We start from the raw sequence: 18,718 nt of genomic DNA, 5'->3' as shown, positions 1-18,718 counted from the left end.
TTTTTTTTTAGATAGTCTACTGATTAAATCAAGAGAAAATCATAGGGATATTTGCCCTTATCTTAATTAGCAAGACTGTTTATGCAGGCTGAAAAGTAAGCATGTGTTTGTTTCTCCATCTCATTTTTATTTAATATAGCTGAAGAGCACTGCATTATTTGTACTCTTCAATGAGAAGCCTCTAAGCATCATTTTTGCAGAAATGGTTTTTAGAAGTGACACATTTAGAAATTTCACATTTGATCCATGTGAGTGAGACCTGTTCTACCCAGGAGTAAGGCCCTCGGTCATCTGAAAGATATGAAAGCACATCAAATAATCACAACCTACCCTCCCCAGGACTTCTATCACTACTCCTTTTTTTTTCCTCCTTTTTTTTTTTTTTTTTTTAGTTTCTACAAGTGCATTTCATCACTACAATTTCAATTATGTCATAAGGTGGCCCTCTGCCCTAATTCTTCCACACAAGAATGTATGAGGTCTTAAATACATAATCTAAATTAGGATTTAAAAAAAAAAAAAACAACAACCAACCAAAAAAACCCACAACCCCCAAACCCCCAACCCCCAAAAAGCCACCCCACATTATGCGTTTAATCCCCAGGACAGCATGACATGTGTTCAGGAACTGAAAAATGGACACCTCCATTAGATCCGTCCCAGTTTTAAGAGTATCTGATGTTCCCAGTATCACCAGCTCCAATATACCCGCTGTCACACACCTTTCCAATAGTCTTTCTCCTACATACAGTTTTGATACTGAAGCACAGTAACTGCAATATTCAGGAGGATTTCAGTATACTATTTTCTGAATTATTTAAACAACCATTGCTACTTCTACAGTCCAGGGCATCTTGTCAGTGTTCTCTGAATCCTGCAGATGATCTCCACGTGACATGGGCAAGTTTAAATAAAGTAGGTTTTCCACAGAAATAAGCTGCATGATACACATGGAACAGATGCATTTCCAAGCAACTTTCTTTACTCAGCAAGGAAGGGCAGCAGGTGAGGAGACAACACACCCTGACTTAGGCCAGCCCGCTGCAGGGGAATGGAGCAGGTCACGAGAGACAGTAGCACCACCACGGACAAACCTGACAAAGTCCACCTGCCACAGCACCAAGCAATAAGCTAACAAGAATTAGACGAGATAGCAGATCCACATGTGTTTATAGCCCATGACTCAACTTTCCCTCCTGTACAGTGACCTTTAAGGAGGACAGGAGAAGGAGGAGACGAGCATGTTTATATGTTAAATTCATACAATCCATTATCCAAAAGAGTAACTGATCTCTGAAGACTCCAAATGTACTTAAGTAGCAGAACAGCAATGGCCTACGTTATCCCCAAAAGGCTGCAAGAGCAGAAATTTGATTGTTTCCTGTGCTCCTGGTATCTTGTGAAGCATGTGCAGTTTTCCTCAAAAAATAACAACAAAGTCACAAGGTAAGAGACACAGAAATAGCGTGATCATCAGCACAAATATTTTAAGACTTGCTTTATTGCTAAAGTTCAGTTTTGCAGAAACAAAACACAACTGGTATTTGCATAGATGAGGCTCTGAAGACCAGAGCTAGAGGAACCGTAGAGCACTGCAACCCAAAATACCCAGCATTACCCCAAAAGTTGTGTCCAAATACTGTTCATCTCTCCTACTGCGCATTAGAATACTTTGCAAAACAAAACCAAAGCAGGATAATGCAAAAGTCAAATTGCCTGGAAAGCCTGAAGGACACACTGAACAGACCCTTTTCCCATTCAGGGGATTCATACTAGAAAATGACTAATGATAATATTTGAGGTCCAAAAGATAAAGTTTGGGAAAATGACCTTTTATGCATTTCAGATCAAAAAACAGTTTGGCTATATCCGTGCTGAGATAGCCATAGGCATATGAAAAACTAGCTTTAACAAAAAGAAAAAAAACACTTGTGAGCAAGCACTCAAGACCGCTCTGTTGAAGAGCTGTATCCAAAAGGAACGATCAAACTTTCATGTTTGGTGCTGCACTCCAAAGACAAGCCAGAGTTCAGTAAACAGTATATGCGGTTCTGCACAACCTTGTTATCTTTTCATCTTGACAGTTAAACCAACGTGGAGGAGTGCAAAGAGGTTACAAAATGCTATCAGCACAGTTTATTAAATGTTCCTTTTGCATTTGTTTTGAAATGGGATAAAACTTTAAGGTAGCAGAGAATTAAACACCAGTAAGTTGAGAGGATCAGGACTGATTCTTGAGATATCATCTTGACATCCAGCAGCAAGAGGAACTTTTTCTTCAAGAAATTTTGCACTTTTATGGGGCCACTGTTGAGCAGTTGGAAGCAGACTTGCTCTTAGTATGCTAGCAAAGAAAAAGTAAATGGCAGAAGTGCATAGATTCTTCCCTTTTTTCCCATAATTACAGCCTGAAGTAACAGATAAAGAACACTGTTCAGCTCGTTTTGCCTTTCCACCCCATAACCATACACAACATCTCCATTATCAGGGAGTGAATTTCACAGACTTCAACATAGCATCTCGGAGTTCAGGTGAAATTATTGGCTTTACTGAAGTCAACAGCACCATTTCTTCCAATTTCAAAGGTGAAAGATTTCACACTTAGCTGTGGCATTCCTCCTCCCCACCACTTTTAGATCATTATATTCTAGTTTTGAAGTTTAGCTTCTTACATTCCTTCTCATATCTCATCCATGAGAGATTTTGTTTATCTCTCATCTAGAAGCACCTTTAGATTGCTTCAAGTAATGATTGTTATGAATTCAAGAAAAAAAAAATATCAAGCTATTGCCCTAGCTGCGTATTTAGGAAGCAGAGACTAGAACCTGAAGCCTTCAGTTCTTCCAAAAATGGGAGGGAATGATGCTCTTGGGCAGGGGTCCTCAAACTACGCCCCGCGGGCTGGATACAGCCCCCCAGGGTCCTCAATCCGGCCGCCGGTATTTACAGAATCCCCCCCGACCCCCGCCACCGGGGGCTGGGGGTGGAAACCAAGCAGCCGCAGATGACTGCCTGCCACTTCACCCGCGCGCCGGCCCCCTGGTTAAAAAGTTTGAGGACCCCTGCTCTTGGGTATCTCCACAAGCTAGAAATATTCAGATAAGGCTATTCATTCAATTACTCAGCCTTTAAAGGATATTCTCATTGTTGCTTAATTTAGCACATAAAATTATAGTGAGCAGAAAGAAGTTAGCTACCTCGAACAATGAGGAGCCCATCCATGTACCACTTGTTACATGAAGAAAAATGGCAGAAGCAAGTACTCTGCAAACCAGCGCCAACACAGCCAGCAGCTCTTGTTGCCCAAATGATTCCAGAAAGTGCTGTGCATTAGGAGTTGTTTCCAATTTTCACATAGCTTTGTTCTTCCCCACCAAACTGAGCCCAGTACAGGACTGGCAGAATTGGACACCACCACCCACCAGGGATGTCTGCTTCTCCGGCTGGGTGCTGCATTTCTAGAAAAATGGCCACAAGCAGGAGATGAAAAAGGTGTAAGAAATAAGTTGGTTGGTTTGCTTTCATTTTTTGCATGATGCTTCTCATGTACTCACCTTTTTGACGACTACAAAATCTCCAGAGTGAAAGGAAAAAAAAACCAACACTCAGGCAAGCAATTTTTTCCATAAGTAACTATATTCCAACAAAGCTGAGGGCTACAGACTAGAAAATGGTAGGCTTGGCCCTGTTCTTTCTACTGCCTGAGAAATGAAGGCAGAAGCCAGTAGCTTGATGCTCTTCCCTGTTTCAGGCTGCTTTTTCACCTTACTTCGGCAGCAGTGGGCATAAAGACAAAAGAAACACCAAAGAACAAAGCATGAATCCCATTCTGGCAAAAAGAGGGAGAGAGAACAAAAGACTTAAGTGGAAGTGGATGGACTACTTATAGCAATTATTGTTAATTATTTCTGCACTTCCTTCCTTAATGTAGCTCCTTTCCTTCACAAAGGCCTACAAATAGTTCTGAGAGGTTCCCTTCCTAGAAAGGAGAGAAAGGAAAACTGTAATAAGACTATGCAATGAAGATACAGTTTCCCAATAATGCAAGCTACAGGAAACACATGGAGGTCAAATAAAACTATTATTTGCCTTTTCAAACACTATTTTCTTCAGCTGCTAAATAAAAACATTATGAAGCCATTTTACACAGTAAAATTTAACCTTATATTAACCTTCCATATTAAGTAAACAAACCTTTCTAGCCAATAAGCATCTCTGTGAACTCTCCAAGATGATAAGCAATACCTTAATTACATTCATTTACATGACTTTGAAATTGTTCCAGACCAAAGTCAACAACTACAAGGTCAGAGAGTATGGAAATCTAAAATAAGGAGAAATCCATAGTCGGCCCGTTCACAGAAGCATGATGAGGCATCCTTTCTACCCCGTTTACAAAGGGTCAGGTACACCAGCCCAGTGCTCACCTTTTCATCATTTACATGGAACACCGAAGACCAACTGCATCCTTTCTTTTTCTGAAGGCTACTCAAAGTTGAAAACATTGGAAACTTTAGAATGGGTTTTAATGCCTAATGGCCAATCAAGCTGTATGAATATCCTATGCAAACATTTTATATTCTGACTGAAAGGCACAATACAAAAGGAGAGGTATGTTTTAAAAATGCAGCCGATAACACTGACAACTACAGAATGTTTGGTACAGTGCTGTTACATTCAGTAATACTGCAGAGTTTTGCTGAGATTTATCCAATGAGGAAAGTGGAACAGTAGAAACCACCATACTGACTCTACAGCGCTGTACTTCATGAATTGCGCAGACTAGGAGAGAAGCCCAAGCCTAATAAAAAAGTCACTGCCCAGACTTCCACTGTCATCAACAAGACTAGACTATATCCTTAAGGTAAGAGGAGAAAACATCCTGCGTTTAGTCCCAAGTACAATCTTCATCATGCTACCTGAAAACCTTCATTATGCTGTTGTCTGTGCCATGCTCGGAGCAGGAAATGCTAGTTACGCTCAAGCAGCAATTACAAAGATGTTGACAATGACTGTTGCAAGAGGCTTCATTAAGTACGTTCTGCCCTGAAACAGCAGAAAAGCAGACGCAGTGTCCATCCCATTCCCAAGATATTAGATAATGGCTCAGGTATGATCAATAGTAATCAAATTAGCCAAAATAAAGCATGCATGCGCACTGCACTAATGGATCGTTTCAGGATTATATTTTGTGTATTATAACCACAAAAATATTACAGATATGCATATACAAAAATCTAAAGTACAGCTTTTGGACTTAGGCAATCCCACATCAATGCACTACAGCTGACAACATTTTCTTAGTATTAAACTAGATAAATCTCCCTGCACCCTCACTTTACTAGCCAAGCACTTTTTCCACAACTCTCAAGCCAACAGCCTCCTGCAATTTAAGTATGATTTAGTGCAACAGAAGCAATGAGTATTATAAAATTTATGCTTGTTCACCTTCTCTCCCCACAGAGAAGGGCAAGATGTTTTTTCATGTAAATATGTATTAGATCCAAATCATTTAAATAGATATTATTCCATAGAGAACATGATGCTGCATATGCCCATTTCAGCTCCATGTTACTAAATAAACTGCAAGATAATGATGTTGCCTTGCTCATCCTAAAGGACACCAAAAATATTTCTAAGCATTTCAGACAGAAGTAAAAGGAAGAGACTTTCACAAGAACAGAACTAAAAACTAAGGTGGCTCTAACAGAGCTAGGTGAAGAGAATTTACTCATAAATCACAAATTAGTAAATCTCTTCAGGAACAGGCCACAGCTGTTAGAGCAGAAGTACAGCTAAGGTACATGGAACAGACTTTATAGTATGAATATAAATTCATTACTATCTTCAGTTTTTATTTTTATTTTCTTTTAAACAGAGCAAGGGAAAGATAATCATGTTTGCAAGGAGAAAAACCAAGAAATTTTAGACATAAGTAATTTAAAAAGTTAAGGTAGGAATGTTAAATGCAAGGTGCCGAATGTTAATTTCATGCCGTTTTATTTCTCAGTTATATTTAGCTACAAGTGTCACTGCTTGAATGGAGGAGAGAGGGAGCACAGGGAAAACTTAATGTCTTTCAAAAATGAGAGCTTTAAGCGTTACTTTTAAGTGAGCACATATCTCACTGCTTTTCAGGAAATACAAAAGGAAGTAATCTGTATGTTACCACAAAGTACATTTATAGTTAACAATTTAACTCAAAATCATGTATGTATTTAAAAAGCAAGGAAGACCATCATTGGTCTTGAAGCTATCACATATCATTTGGGCCACAGTCAGTAATCTTACAATACAGTCTGACCTCTACTTGATTTTAAAATAGGATAATCACCTTCAACTATGTATGAACCTTGAACATTATCAAAAACAGTTTTATTGCATCAACGATTTATTAATAGTCTTATATTAATAGTAATGTAGCTTTGACTTTACAAAGTCATAAAGATGACGAGAAACAGAGTCAAGACTTAATTGTGCTACCTATTTTATTTTAGACTTATAAGGCAACCTCATGATACAATCAGAAAAACTATGCAGAGAGTAACAGCTACCGAGGAAAAAACCAACAAAACGCATAGGTATCATCTCAGTTCAGCAGCGGAGCGGGAACAATGCAGAGAGTGTAATGAAGTCAAGATAAATACGGAAACCTTTGAAATACTGACATTCTCCTTTAGCCAACCATGCCCCAAACTGGAAAACTGCTCGTGCCAAGGCAGGTAACCTCCAGACAAGCACATGAACACCAACTGCTGTAAAGAAGAGGCAAGAGCCTTACGCAGGAGCACATTAAGCTAGATTCCCTTTCCAAGCAAAGCGCTGCAAAATGACCAAAGCCTACAGGCTCAAGTTCAAAACAAACCTGATGAAGGAGGAAGTGTTCCTCCCAGACCTTTCTGGTTCAAAACACTTGCCGCAGCAGCCCTGCCACGTTCTTCATGTTGCACAGTCACTTTTATAGCTGGTAGCCCCATTACAACACAGCTGACAGTTTAAACAAAGAGCAACTAAGAAAGTACAATATTCTGTAACTGGCATTTACAGCATCGGCCTTGGACTTCTAATCTGTGCAAGACGGGCACACAAATCAATCTATCAGCTCATAAAGGTATGCTTTTTAACCTCCAAAACAGATGGGATTGGCCAGAAATGTCTGGCATGTCAAACTGCTAATCACTGCTGCCCTTTGCACAAAATAACCCACTTAAGTTGAGGCATGGTTGCACTGTAACAGACATTAGTCTGTGGGAAACCCATTTAACTGTCACATACTCCCGCCACTCCTGCTCTCCCTTAATTAAGCCTAATGCCTTATGCTTTGACCTTTTGTTCTAGCCTATTAACCCTATCTAGTACAAGTTCAAATATGTTAAACTTAAGTTTGCTGTAAAATATTAAATGCCAAGCTACAGAAAGAATGAGGGACATTTCTCTACACTGCAATCTCTTTACCAAGTTTCTTAGGCTAACAAAATGGAAGCACTAAGTTGGTCCCCAAAGACAAAATATATCCAAAAGCCAAGCAGTTTCACAGGAAAAAAAAAAAAAAAAGTGGGGTTTCTTCCACTTGCATAGCCTACTTTTTCCTCTTCAGAGGAGAAAAGAAGGGATGGGGAAGGGGGGGAGAAGGGAGTGAAACTTCAGTTTGCAACTTCATATCCTCAGGCTTTCAGGTTTTTATCCAACAAGAAAAGCACGTATTATCAGCCAAGATCATACAACACTCATTTGCTGTTCTCTCAAACCTATCATTAAAAATAAGGCATAATTGGTTTACAGTGTCCAATTCCTCCTCAATTAAAGGCTGCCTCAGCCAACCTGGCTCACGCTGAGTCACAACCTTGTTCTTTGACAAGACAATTGCAGATGAGAATTAAAAACTAATAGTATCTTCTCATGAGTTGCATCTTTTGAAGTTTCTCAGACCTGAACAGTGAAGAGAGCATAATTTATAAATTTTAGCTTACTGCTACAGACTTTTCCCTTGATGGAAGCTCAACTTAGCATGATTGCCTTCCCCTCTTGTGTCTCTTACTTTATGAAGGTTACACAGTATGATCAAAGATCAACAGTTATTAGCAAAGCAGTACTCTTTTAGATAAAGACCATCTTAATGGTCCAGAAGTGCGACTTAAAACAAGAAATCTAATTCCAGTGACAAAAACAAACCTCTGATCAAGACAGAACTCTACTGCACTCCACCCTAAAGCTATTCACAGTGGTATGCAAAGCAAATGTGTATACCAACACAGGTATTCTACAATTAGTTCTTACAACCAATAAACAAATCTGTTCCCTACCCCGACAAAAAAAAAATCAAGACATAGCACATAACTGCTCTAGAACGTTGGTTAGAAACGGAAAAACCTATGCAAACTGTGTCAGGGTTGCCAACCACGTATACACTGACAAACAAATTTTCTCAAATCTTTAGCTTAACCACCTTACTGACCAGCTCAATGCCTGGTGTAAGACCCTTATTTACAGTTTACACTTCCGCAACTCTAAGTAGAACTGCTTTTAAACAGAGGTGACAATCTTAAAACAAAGCTTTGGATCACTTTATTTTTGAAGATGTGAAGGACTTAAAAAACCCTGACTGCCACAAAAGCAAATGTCTCTGAAGTTCAGTTGAGGCTGTATAAGTGACCATCTGCTGCTGAGCACAATTCTCAAGTTTTAAATAGCTAATTAATTAATAATGTTTTAATTCCAAAGTGTATATCTTACTGATTCTGAGACCAGCAAGTAATACAATTAATCTTCCTGTAAATACAATTTCTCAGACAACTAAGCACTACAGCAATGCCATCTTTTTCTGAGAACTCAAATAGGAACCATTAGGGGGAACCCAAGGAATGAATCCCTCATCTTGATTTCCCTTTGCTTCCAAAACACTGACTGGATAAATGCAAAGCTCCTCAATTTAAAAAGTGCATGTATTTCCTAATGATTTTACTTTGCCATATTCTACTGTACCAGAGATGCTCAAACAGCAGTACACAGACCAATGCTACAGCCACATGAAGTCAAGCAACACACGGATTAATAAAAGAAAAATACATCCTTGCATCTGCAATCTGTGTCATTAGAACTAATATGTGAGAAGTTTTGCAGGCTGGGATTTGGTATGACTGCTTACAGCTTCTGGACCTTCCCTACTAATGCTCAAACGTTGCCACTGGAGGCAATGCAAATGAGTCCTAAGAGAGACCAGAAACAAAACAACAACTGCTTGTCAACCATTACACGCCCAAATTGTATTCTTTATGCTCATCAGCATTCTCAAGTTCTTAGGCATGCATCTAGGCCCACAGAGTACAGTGGGGCTACTCAAGTGAATGAAATTACTCACAAAGCAAAGTGCATATACATAAGCAATCACTGGACAACACTCAGGGAATTATTCCCCAGTATCAAAGAAAAATAGGATTTAGGAAATGGGAACCAAGGGAGCAGATCCAAACAAAATGACAGCGGTGCTAAATGTCTACAAGCCATTGTAATGTAATATCTAGTAATGATTTCACTGTGACAGTCCCTTGCCACAGAAGCTCAATTCGGATCTGTTTTATTTAAAAAAAAAAAAAAAAAAAGAGAAATGGTAACAGTAAATTTTACTTAATCTTCTCCTTCACTCTGAAATTACATGTAAATCAAGTTCTTCTCTACTTAGCAGCCACCTCCCAAACAAGTAGGCTAAATCTTCATGACTTACCAGTGAATTCCATACAAAAAGTTCAAACGCTACTGAAATAATTATTTCTCTTTAATCAGCATACACTAAATAAATAATTAAAGAAAAGTCTTACAGCAAAATAGAGGGATTAACTTGAAAATTTATCACTTAAAACATATTACAATCCTAGAAGACTTACACATAGCAGACAGTTGTCTGACAGATTTGGCAATATGAAGAAGAAACCCCAAACCAAACAGACAAGGTAAATAACCCTAACAAATTATTTACCTTGAAAGTGGTCCCATCAGGAAAGCTCTTCCTTCAGGAGTCCAAGGATGCATTAATTTTCTTCCTCAACAATTCCATGTTTGATCTGAAAAGAACAGCAGAAATCGCCCTATGAAAGTCCACATACCAATTTTTCCTATCCATTGTCTCTACCTACTCTCTTAATTGTTGTTGTAAAGCAAGACTTTGTTTTAGCTAGTAAGATCTGCAAACAACGTTTTTATTTCAGATGAAAGATCTAACTCTCAACTACAGAAATCAAAAGCTTCTGAACAGAACCATCAGTAAAACAAGCAGAAAACAAATTGTGTTGTCTAGACTTGTACTGACCAAGTGGACAGTATTTCTGCAAGAACAAAATCCATGTTCAACTGATTCAAAGCCACAGTCTTCTTTTGCTTCCTATCATTCAAAAAACAGCTGTCATACAAAAGCCTTCCTTCCTATTTAGCAATTACTGGTACTTCCACTTGAACATCAAAATCTTATTTTGTAAAGAGCCCCTATTAATTTAAATATATAAACACACAAGTAAGAGAGCATAGTATAACTGGTAAATGTAATGCTGAACACCACAAAATTAGTTAGAAAAAACTAAACCAGTAGAAATTATAATATTTGCTCTGAAGATATTTAGGGATTAAATAGTATATAATACTATAGTTAGCGTACGTTACCCACCACAAGCATCACCATAAAAATTCTACTCAGCACTTCTCTGTTATTCCTAAGTCAACTTTTGCTAAAAGATGCAAACTTACAGCTAGCCTAGATCACCATGATTTGCATTATTTCAGCCTTGTTCTTGTGACTAGCGTCATTATTAAAGATTATATTAAATTTTCTGTCACTCAGTTACCACCCAAGCAGCAAGTTTATCACGCATAAAGAGTCAAACGAAACAATAAAATACTAAAAAACAAACAAACAAAACACACACTTTCTCCCCTGTCTGGCTGAACTTTCCCCTCCCCTTACCTAGCAGAGGAAGAGCTCCTTTCTTTTCCACACCTTTAAGCTTCTGCTCTCACAAAACCCACGACATACAAAAGCTTTTTAAACACAGAATTTCTCTAGCAGAGAGGACCCCAAAGAGAGTATGCAAAGGGGAGAGGGGCAGTGGGGGCTCTCAGCAGTTCCCCCTTCTGCAAAACCACTTGGGTTAAAGCCAGCATAGAGAAAACATCTAACTCTGCAGTGTGCTCCCTGGGGAAAAAAAGAAGAAAAAAAAGAAGAAAAGAAAAAAACCAATACAGGTGTCAACAGACAGGTCGTCATCCAAAAAAAGACCTATTCAAAGCTGTCAGGTACATGAAATAACAGAAGCATGCTGGACTACTGCCAGCATAAAAACCCAACAGAAGTAATGTATCCAATTAAGTTGAAAAATAAGTAAATACCCTGAAATACTACCTGCAGATACAATTTCAAATCCTTCCCCTACATTCATCGGGAAAGGAAAAAAAAAAAAAATTAATCAATTTGCACCACAGAACAGTAGCCAATCCTCAACATTTGGATTCCAGGCTGGGGATAAATCCAAAGCTACCACTGCGGTCAAAATAATGAGAAATGATGGGTACAGTGACAAAGGTGGTAATAAACATAGTTCAAAGCCTTCCCAACCCTGTTTCACTGAAAGGGCAAATAAGCTGGATGTGGAATCTTTTGTGACCAAAGGAGAAATGGGACAAGAGGACCCCCTCTCCTGCAGAAAGAAGTAGCACTCAAAAAGAAAAAAAAAAGTATATATTCACCTTTTCAATCCACCCTAATTTGAGAAAAAGTTGATTTCAGTATTTCTGTTCTATATAATAGATGCAGACAAAACACTTTCTGCCAGGGGGGTGGAAGGGCACGAGGAGAGGGAATGGACACACCAAACACCACCACCCCACATTGTATTCCTATCAAGGTTCACTGTATAGACAAGATTTCCTTTAGGTCGCCATTAAACAGTCTTTTTTGCATTGTTTCAAGTGACTACAAAAGGCTTGTAACAGTTCAGAGAAAAGAGAACAAAAGAATTTGTTATTTTTGGGGAAAATGCCGTATTTCTTCAATGATGTTTCAAAAATAATAGAAGAATTTTTAAAAGCTTTTCCAGAATACTACTTTATTCCCAGAAACATCAGATCTGGATCACTTGCTTTGCACACCTTATAGATTTTTTTCGAAATGTTGATTTGTTTCGTATTATAAATTACTGAAAGTGGGATAGGTGATGCCATGAACAATACCAACAGACCAATCTCCTGGGCCAAGAACGAGCATTTCTTTCTACCTCTGAGGTAAGCCCTGCCTTCTGTATCACTGAAAAAGCCTTTCCCATTTCCTTCCCCACTCCATTTTCATAGTGGGGTGCGGCACAGAGAAGGAGAAAACTCATAGCCACGACTTTTAGTTTGCTGTGAAAAAGTCAGCACTGGAGCAGCACAATCAGCCTAGCACCACGAAGAACAAAAATACTGTTCTGCAAGCGAGATGTACTGCTTAGGCACGTTTCTACACAGAAATTCATTAAAGTGCTTCTTGGGGCAAATCAAATACTCCCTTGTTTGTTTTCAAGTAATAGTTCAGGTCAAGACTGGAACATGTTACATCTAGTGCCTGACCTCTCATGATGACTCCCTCAACTTACTTTTTCTCAAGGGGGAAGAGCAGTCCACCAGAAGTCTTCCCCAACACTGAGATTCTTTCCTACACTAAATTCAACCTCTTAAACCAGTGACTAACAGAAGGTCTGTAGCGTCTGCTTTTAATCTGATTTTGTCTATAAGCAAAATCGGTTTTCCTCTGCTAAAGACCTGCTATTTAGAAATAAGTGGTATGAAAAGAGAGTTTCTCTCAAGACAGGCAATTAAACAGGAGCAGTGAGCTCCAGTAACAATTTCAGTAAGAGAAGACTGTGCCAGGAGGGGTTTGACCCAACGTAAGATGGCTAGCAACTGCTCCTTCCCCTTTCTGCACATGAATATTTATTTACATGAGTCTTAGTTCCTATTCTCCTTCTTCAACCATCAAGCCAAGTGACCTGCAACAGACAGCCAAATAAATTACCAAATTAATTCTTTCAAGTGCTAAATAGGTCCGTTAACACTTCTAAGTATTTGAAATAAATAATCCAGAAACACTAAAGCACAGGCATTCATCTTTACTGAAAGAACCCCTCTGCCTGCTTCTTCTGAGGCAGATCTTCCCAACGGAGAACTCCCAGGAAGTTTTTACGTGATCACAGCTGTCCACCCGAAGTCCTGCCTGCCCACCACAGCGCGCTGTTTACTGATCCGGTATTTTCAAATGCAACTAGCAAATCCCTAAGGCCGCAATATCCAAAAGCAATGCCAAAAGCCTTTTAAATACTCTCCCCGTAACTTTCCCCAGGCCTGCCACAGGCCGGCCAGCACAGCGCAGACGGTGACTGTTCTTATCGTTTTGGCCTGCTGGCAGGAAGAAAGAGCAAACCACAAGTGCTGTTACCATTAACCTTTTTGTCTTTAGTTTCAGGCTGCTTAGGCAGACTTTCAAGTTTACAGGCTTTTTTTTTTTTAAATCTTTTTTGTACATTTGCGCATACTCTTTCATACCTTTTCCTTCTGCTCAGGCTTCATTCCCTACCTACATTATCTTTCCACTTGCCTGTCATTAAACCCCTGCTGAGCAGTAATGATTTATACTTCAAGATTTGCACTTCTTGTCCCAAAAGGGTATTTATCCTTTTTTAATCCGTAGGATAGGTATCCTATTTATCCCACCTATTGCTCTGTCACCCAGCCCATCGCTCAGCACGTGTCACCCAGCAGGTGGAAGATCAGCCAGGCTGAGCTCAGGCCCCCCTGCCTCAAGGACCCCCAACACGTGGCAGCTCGGCCACCAAAGCCCCACTAGCAAAGGGGCTTGTGCCCCCCCTGCCAGGTGCCCAGCTGGAAACCCCACGCTCTCCCCAGTCCCCCTTCTGGACCCCCTCCACTCCCCATGCCTTCACATACAGGAAAAAAAAACGCAAACCATTTGGGTTTTGAGGTTCAGGCAAATCCTGAAAAGCTGTTCTAAAAATTAACAAAATTTTACAGCCCTTGTGCCTTCTCCGATAGCCCTGCAAGGAGGTTTCAAGCACAACCCTTGAGCAAGACAGCTGACTGTGGGAAATGCAACTCCCTGGCTTTGCCTTGGGCAAGTTTATACATGTGCTCGGCAAAACGCAAAACATAGTTGATCTTTTAATATAGTTATGTCCCACACTGTCACTGGTAAAATTAACAGTGCTCTTACTGCTAACAATAATACAGTTGGTATTACAGAAACCTTTTGCCAATGTTCAAAGCCAGAAAAATAAAGTTAGCCCTGAAAAGACAAAATAAGCTTTAAGCAAGCAAACCTTTGTCAATTCTTTTAAACCAATCCCACATTAAGTAAAACCTACAGGCAAATATGATCACCATAAAGTTAATTCATGTTTGAGTTTTATAACCTTTACTGAATCACTTCAGAAAAAAAGAAAAAAAGAGAATAAAAAATTCTCCTTGATGCCTTTTACAGAACAGATTCGCCCCAAACACAGCTATCAAACACTGCTGGTGATACAGCCAGTGCTTAAGTCACCCATTTAAGTTTACAATATAAAAATATTAGTTCACTTTTACTTCTTCATCAACATAGTTTTTATGGGTATAATAAATTTTGGTTAGCATGTCTTTCACTTTCGAAAAAGAAACAAGCACAGGCAGCAGAGAGGAAGGGCATGTTTTCATCTGGCAATTTTCTACCACAAGACTAACAGAGGGGAGAAAAAAAATAAAAATCCATCCAGTACAGTTTGGCATTTCACAGCATCCTGTATTCTGTGCATGCATGGTCTATGGAAACCTGAAAACGACTGACAGCTCTCGCTCACTGCGTAGCTCAGAACCGTAGGCAGGTCCAACAGGAGGTCAGATTTCACCCCTACCTGAAACACGCAATCACTACTCCTTACCTCTCCCATCCCACTCCACGGGAAACGCATGCCCTTACGCACTCATTTCACTCATGACAAACTCACTGTCTTGCTTTGGAGTAAACGTCAACGCTATCTTGAGAGACCATCGATAATATAAGTCCAACTTCTCGACCACAAGTTTGTGAGGACAGTTGTCCCAGACAGCAGAAGCCCCAAAACTGCCTGAACATCACTCCAGACGATAACTTTTGCCCTCCGAGATGTCAACTTTTGCTGCCCGTATAGCGACAATTATGCAGATGCCATTAGATCAGACTTTTAACCACAAGATATGCTCAGCTCAGAAAGCTTTTGTCACACGGCATCTTGCCATGTCACTTTTTAGTGTGTTCAGTCAGCCCTAGAAGCAGTAAATCGCGTTTCGATATGAAAGAAAGATGTTTTCTACCGCTCGCTCAGGGATACACCACCCCCTTTCCACAAGCGACTGCTTCTTCCCCACGGGTCTTCGTAGGCTGGATTCGCACTCTTTGTTAAATAAAGCTTTACAGTATCTCTGAACATTTATAGTGCCATGACTCAGTTAAATTCTAATCAGCCTGTGAGCTGTTAGACACTGCAGGCAGGTCCCCTCAAAATAAAACAAGGAATAATACAGTCTCCAGATTCCAGAGAGATGAGGCAGAAGGGGACAACTTCCACTTCAGCTTTCCTAACACCACCAGAATCCCAGAGCCAGAAATCCCACCATTTTTTTCAACATCTTCAACACGTGTCAAGCATTTCAGCCGAATTCTTCCCGAAATTAAAAACCTAACCGACCGCCAGGATCCACAACACGGAGGGAAGAGAGAGGGGCAGCGGTGGCGCAAGGCTGCTCGCATGTTACACCAGGCTGCCCCTCATTTTGCCCACACGCCGTTTCTTTGGGTCTCGCTGCCTTCCAACTTCATCGCCAGCTGCCCCTTACAAAGCACAGCCACCATCAGCACGCTCCGCAGGGAGAAAGGGTGGGGGATCACCTTTAACGGGCTTCAGGGACACAAAAACACGTCTGGAAAAGTAACCTTTAGTCTAGAAAGGCAACAGCGACGTCCCTGAGGAACCCGAAGCGATGAGAAGGCATCTTTGGGGGAAGCAGGGAGCCGAGCGGCGTGCTACCGCCGAGAGGCAACGGGGAGGAAGGCGGCTGCCGGCGGGCAGGTGGAGGTGGGGCGGGCGCGGCGGGCGGCGGGGGGGCGAGGCGAGGGAAGCGTGGCCTTGCCCGCAGCTGCTGTGGAGGCGGCCGGGCGGCGGGAGGCGAGCGAGGCCGCGGCCGGCGGGGCCGGGTCTCCCCGCACCCCCGGCGCCTCCCCGGCCGCCGCAGCCGCTGCGCACCGAGCTTGCGGCGCTTTAAATAATTCACGGGCACACACACCGGGAGGAGGAGGAGGGTGTCCCTCCGAAACGGGCTCCGAGGCTCGCGGCCAGCGCTGGGGAGAACAGTGGCGGGTCTCGGGGGTAGCGACGAGTAACTTTTCCGTCCCTCCAGCTCCCCCAGACCCACCCCGGCCAGACAAACTTTCGGCTGGCACCGGGGGCGGGGGGTGCCGGAGGGGCGGCCGCCACCGGAAACGGCCCCCGCCGCCGCGGCCACCCTCGCGCCGGGCTCACCCCGGCATTGTTCCCCGCCGCCGCCTCCCCGCCCGGCAGCGCGGCCCCGGCCCGCCCCGCTCGGCCATTTCCCCCGCCAGCCAGCGCGGCCGCCGGCGGGCGAGCGCCGCACTCACCCCGCAGCGGGCCCGCGCACCCCCCCCGCCGCGGCGGCGGCTCCTCCCGGGCGGGCTGCCTGGTGCCCGCCGGCCGGCCTCGCCTCCGGGAGAGGCTCCGGCGGCGGCCCCCGCGCAGGCAGCGGGCGGCCACGCGTGCCGCCCCGGCCCAGCGGCGAGGGCTCCGGCGGCCGGTCCCGACGCGCAGGTCCGGGCAGCGGCGGCTCCTCACGCCGAGCGGGGCGGCCGGGTGCCCCGGCTGGAGGGCAGGACGCGCCGCCCCCGCCCCCCTCCCATCCCCGCGCCCATCCGCCCGTCCCCGCGCACATACACGGCGAGCTCCGCTGCGCTCCTCTCCGCGCCCCTCCGCGGCTCGGGGCTCTGCTGCAATGCCTGTGAGGCTGACTTTCAAAGCCTAACCCGCAGCCGCGATCCTCCCCGCCTTCCACCTCGCCCGCCGCGGCGCAGCCCGGCCCCTCCCCGCACCGCGCCATTCATCTCTCCAGCCAAGTTTCTTAACCCTTTTCTAACCCCGGGCGGGCGGAGGGGCGGGCGGGGGGAGGGCAGCCCCGCACCCCGCCCGGGGGAGCAGCCTGCGGGCCGGGCTGCCGCTAAACGCGTCGCACGTACGCAACTCGCGTCGCCTCCTGCCCTCTCTAATTAATCTAACTGAAGGCGCAGAGCCCCCGGGAAACAAACTTACGAGCGATAGCACCGGAGGACCCGTATTTAATGAAAACAGCGGTGGCTTAAAAATAACACCTTTTTTTTTCCCCCCCTTTTTCCTTCTGTTCGCTCTCAGAATAGCGGGGGCGGGGGGCGCTCCTCCAATGGTTACCATTTCTTGTCGCTTCAGAGCTTGTATTTTCAGCCTTTTCCCCGCAAAACACGCGCTGGAAACTTTTTTTTTGTTGTTGGTATTTTTTGGAAGAGCCGAGCAGCGGCGGCCGACAGCGTACGGCGGCGCCGCCGGGGGAGGCTAGCGGCCGCCCCGGCACCTGCGGCTGCTCACGGGGGGCCGGGCGGCCCCTGCCAACACCCCCCCTCCCGGCCCTGCCCTCACGGCTGCCGGCATCTCGCCACCCCGCGGCCTCAGCCCCCCGGTCAGGCGGCGCGGGGAGGGGACGGACCTTTGGGGGGGGGGGGGAGAGACCCCAGGCCCCCCTCCGCGGAAGCAGTTCGAGAGTGAGGGCAAAACAGCTCCCCAAAGCCATGCTGCTTGCCCACGGGGTAATAAATCCTATTTGGGAGAAACCCCAGCCTTGGGTAGGGCTCCCAAGAAGAGCCAGCCCTCCATTTTTGGTCGGTGGCGCCCCTGCTCGCAGGAGCCGCCTGACGCGCCCAGCCGTCGCTCAGCCCTCATCCCGCCAGGGCAGAGCGCCCGCGGCCAGGCCCGAGCGCGGCCGCGCAGGCCGGGCTGCCCGGGCCCTGTGTGACCTTGGTCACATCTTCTGTGTGCCCCTGTGCCAACAAATTATCTCGGCATTTGGTGTTTGCCAAATGCCACACGGAACGCTTCGTGAGACTTCCAGAAGTTAAAAGACTGAGAAAAGAGAAGCAAATGTGTTTCCAAGGCCCTTATAAATGGCGTGATAGTATCTGTATTAATATAGGCCAACATTTTAGTTCTAAAATTCAGGTAAAATAATTATGAATGGTGTATTCAAGCACCTTTTTTTGGTAAAAGACTAATAGCATTAAAGAATGCAGACATTTCCTCTTTAAAAAAAAGCAAAAGGGAGTCACATTTGTGAAAAGCCAGATATTTTAACCTGGAGATACCATGAATGAAAGTAGATGTAGGAATGTTAAGCAAAACCGCTTTCACTTTGGAATGTACAGATTGTGTACAGGCTTACAGCAGAGCTAGTAATGTATTACTTGACCTATTTTTTTAAGCCAATGAAAGATGTAGGTTAACTTCATCATCGTGTGTTTTTAACCACTTTCTTCCAGAAACACAGCAGCATTCTCTAAAGCTACTGCGTGTCACAGTGTTTAGGCAACCGTCTCTTCTTTTGAAAGCGTAAATCTCATAATATAGCATGATCATATATC

General features: G+C 43.6%; 1 protein-coding gene across 9 annotated transcripts in view; it reads right to left on the bottom strand.

Moving 5' to 3' along the window:
- NRIP1 (nuclear receptor interacting protein 1) overlaps positions 1-17,795 on the bottom strand; it is an 84,791-nt gene extending 66,996 nt beyond the window's left edge. For 4 of the 9 annotated variants that reach the window (XM_080374496.1, XM_080374497.1, XM_080374503.1 and 1 more), the window contains exons 1-2: positions 16,992-17,795; positions 9,974-10,058 (exon numbers count right to left, since the gene is read on the bottom strand). The gene's annotated coding sequence lies outside the window, so the exon portion shown is untranslated. The other 5 variants (XM_080374499.1, XM_080374505.1, XM_080374501.1 and 2 more) reach the window with 3 other exon arrangements.
- Positions 17,796-18,718: the final 923 nt, after the last annotated feature.

This window comes from Falco punctatus, assembly GCF_963210335.1.
Source record: "Falco punctatus genome assembly, chromosome: 2".
Classification (NCBI taxonomy): domain Eukaryota; kingdom Metazoa; phylum Chordata; class Aves; order Falconiformes; family Falconidae; genus Falco; species Falco punctatus.
This window is presented reverse-complemented; position numbering and strand designations above follow the sequence as displayed.